Source organism: Panthera leo, chromosome F3, assembly GCF_018350215.1.
Source record: "Panthera leo isolate Ple1 chromosome F3, P.leo_Ple1_pat1.1, whole genome shotgun sequence".
In the NCBI taxonomy this organism is placed as follows: domain Eukaryota; kingdom Metazoa; phylum Chordata; class Mammalia; order Carnivora; family Felidae; genus Panthera; species Panthera leo.
In genome coordinates this window covers 64,256,816-64,260,953 of record NC_056696.1, presented here as the reverse complement: position 1 = coordinate 64,260,953, position 4,138 = coordinate 64,256,816, and positions in this window count along the sequence as shown.

The following is a 4,138-nucleotide window of genomic DNA, read 5'->3' as shown; positions in this document are numbered from 1 at the left end:
ACCTGAAAAGCAAGTTCGCATTATTGGGCGAAAGGCGGTAGGGGAAGACGGAATAGGAAGAATGTGTTGACACGATAGGCGTCTAAAAATGGTAACAACTGGGGCGCCTGGGTGGCACAGTCGGTTAAGCGTCCGACTTCAGCCAGGTCACGATCTCGCGGTCCGTGAGTTCGAGCCCCGCGTCGGGTTCTGGGCTGATGGCCCGGAGCCTGGAGCCTGTTTCCGATTCTGTGTCTCCCTCTCTCTCTGCCCCTCCCCCGTTCATGCTCTGTCTCTCTCTGTCCCAAAAATAAAATAAAAAACGTTGAAAAAAAAATTTAAAAATAAATAAATAAAAATGGTAACAACTCACATTATGTAATTATAGTTATATGTAATCATATATAATAGGATTATATATAATTCTACTATATATAATTGTTTTGTGTATAGTTATGTTGATTATATACATTATTATGTACACAATGCATCTACTATATAATATAATGAATATAATTACATTATGATCGAGCCAGATGTAACACAGGACTGAACTGTTCTCTGGTAGAGACCTCCCACTCCCTGTTAGAAGAATATCAGGGGCCTCGTAGGGGTGTGGGGTGTCAGGGAGCGGTGGTGGGAGTAAATATTGGGGTCCAGAAGCCAGGCAGTTTAAACCCGAACCCAGCAGTTCTGGAGAGTGCTGGGGAAACAGAGGACATGGCCCCTGAGACCTAAGTAAAGTTTTTCCCACGGAGAGGAGTCCTTAGCCCCTTCCTGGGCCTTCAGGGTCATTCATCGACCTATCCTCCTCCTCATTCTTCATACATACTTGGCCAAAATCGAGTAGTGGGTTTCCTTTATCTACATAAAGGTAGCACATGCTGAGCTAGGCAGCTGTCTGGCACCGAAGACACATTGACAATAAAAATGAAACTTCCCAAATTGAGTATTTCATTTCACAAGATTGAACCATATTACTTTCATATTTTTCGCGAGAGGGCTTCCTGAAATATGTAATTGTTACACGTGCAAAAACACACATCAATCACGTATTCGTGGCACAGAGAAGGAAGAAAGAAGAAAGGGTATGAAGTTGCCAAGATCTGCTGAAAAGCCAACTTTGTATTCTCTTTCTTCCGTCTTCATTCTCTGTAAGATGCTCAATCTTCCCTTACAGTGCACAGCCCTTGCTTGGTCTCAGGTCTATGTCTTCAAAAATCCTAGATTGGTACATGACTCAGGGATTTATCTCCTGTTGGGCGTGGACCGGTGTCTTATCTCTGTGTTTCAGCCTTATTGCCTGACAACTAGGCTATTTTTATCAAGAAGATACTAACTTCTGAGACTTCGTCTCTTGATATGATGCTGAAAGATACACAAGTCCTTCCATCCCATAACAACAACAACAACAACAACAACAACAAAATAAAAATCAAGATTTTCTACGGGACTACAAGGTATGCAAAAAAAACCTTGATGGACTGAATTCCGGTGAAAAAATATGCCCTTCGTAGTTGAGCAGAGAGCCAAGCAGCTCAAGACTTGGGGCAGGATCTGGTCTGGGGTACAGACCAGCAGAAGAGAGAGTCTGCCAAAAACAGAGACTTTGAGGAGAAGGACAAATGAGATGAAACTTATGTGATGGTGTGGGCTGGCAAGACAGGCTGGAATTTGGAAGCCCCCAGTGCAAGACCAAATTGTCTTGCCCAACAAGTCTCATCCCCTCCGGAATTTTGCTGAGAAAGTGGCACTGAGGAGGGGCTGGAAATCAGAGGCAAGTTGTATGGTGTCGCATATTTCATAATAGTTGGATTCCAGAGTTTTAATACAAAAGTAAACAAAAAAGTACAGAAGCTGCAGCCCAACATTGTCCCACCTCAAATATCAGCAAGATCTAAAAGGCACGGGTGGTGAAGGAGGTGAGGGGTTAAGTTAATTACAGATGAATCCTATTCCAGCTTAATTTTTTTAATGTTTATTTATTTTTGAGAGAGAGAGAGAGAGAGAGAGCACGAGTGGGGAAGGGTCAGAGAGAGAGGCAGACGCAGAATCTGAAGCAGGCTCCAGGCTCCGAGCTGTCAGCACAGAGCCCAATGCTGGGCTCGAACCCACCAACCACGAGATCATGACCTGAGCTGAAGTCAGACGCGTAATCGACGGAGTCACCCAAGCGCCCCCTATTCCAGCTTAATTTGATTCTAAGTGAAATATTAATGAGCAGCTTCTCCCTCAAACTGCCATGCAGAGGGAAGGGGCTACATTCCCAGGAAAATAAATAAAGCAAAGCAGAATAGAGTAAAAAATATTACACCTGAATATACACTATCTCTTGTTTTTAGAGTCCGTTTTGTCCGGGGTGCCTGGGTGGCTCAGTTGGTTGAGCGTCTGATCACGGACTCAGGTCATGATCTCGCGGTCCATGGGGTCGAGTGTTGGACTGTTTGCTGTTAGCGCTGAACCCACATTGGATCCTTCATCGCCCTCTCTCTCTGCACCTCCCCCACTCGTGCTCTCTCTCTCTCTCTCTCAAAAATGAATAAACATTAAAAAAATAAAAACTATTTTGTCTGATATAGGTATAGCTACTTCCGTTTTCTTTTGGTTTCCACCTGTATGGAATATCTTTTTCCGTCCCTTCACCTTCAATCTGTGTATGCCTTTACATCTTAAGTTATAGACATCAAATTACATAATGATAAAGAAGACAATCCAGCAAGAGGATATAACATTTATAAAAATGTATGCATCCAACATAGGAGCACCTAAATGCATAAAGCAAATACGAAAAAAAAAAAACCTAAAAGAAAAAATTGACAACAAAACAATAACAGTAGGAGACTTTAATACCCCATTTACATCAATGCATAGATCATCCAGACAGAAAATGATGGGGGGCGGGGGCGTCTGGGTGGCTCAGTCGGTTAAACGTCCGACTTCACCTCAGGTCATGATGTCATGGTTCTTGAGTTCGAGCCCCGCATTGGGCTCTGTGCAGACAGCTCAGAGCCTGGAATCTGCTTTGGATTCTGTGTCTCCCTCTCTCTCTGCCCCTCCCCGGGTCATGTTCTGTCTCTCTCTCTGTCTCACAAATAAATATACATTAAACAAATTTTTTTAAAGAAAGAAAATGATAGGCAAAGCTCAGCCTTAAATTACCCATTAGTCCAAATGGACTTAGCAGATACACAGAACATTCCATCCAAAAGGAGCAGAATATGCATTCTTCTCCAGTGCACGTGGAACATGTTCCAGAATAGGTCATATGTTAGGCCACAAAACAGTTCTTAATAAATTAAAAGAGAATTGAATTCATACCAACCGCCTTTTCTGACCACAATGGTATGAAACTAGAAATTATGCGAAGAAAACTAGAAAATTCTCAAATATGTGGAGATTAAACATGTTGTTGAACAACTAATGGGTCAAAGAAGAAACCGAAAGAAATTTTTTAAATACCTGACGATGAATTAGAATGGAAATATACCAAAATTTGTGAGACGTAGCAAAAGCAGTTCTAAGTGGAAAGCTCATAGCCATAAATGCCTGTCTCAAAAAAAAAGCAAGACAAGTCCCAGATAAATAACTTTCCACCTCAAGGAACTAGAAAAAGAAGACCGAGTGATGCCCAAAGTTAGTGGAAGGAAGGAAATAACACAGGTTAGAGCAGAAATAAATGAAATGAGGATGGAAAAGACAATAGACAAGATCAATGAAATCCGGAGTTGGCTCTTTGAAAAGATAAACAAAATTGAAAGGCCAGCTTTTAGCTACTCTCAGCAATAAAAAAAGAGAGAGGGCTCAAGTGAATAAAATCAGGAATTAACCTATACATATACGGTCAGTTAATTTATAACAAAGGAGCCGAGAACATACAATGGAAAAGGATGGTCTCTTCAATGAATGGGAGATATTCCATTCATTGAAGTTTTCTGGGAAAACTGGATATTCACATGCAGAAAGTGAAACTGGGCCCTATCTTACACCATAGACAAAAATGAACTCAAAATAAGTTAAAGACTTGAATGGAAGACCTGAAACCACAAAACTCCCAGAAAACAGGCGGTGAGCTTCCTGACATAGGTCTTGGTGATGAGTTTTTTGAATCCGGTACCAAAATCAAAGGCAACAAAGCAAAAACAAACAAACGGGACTACAT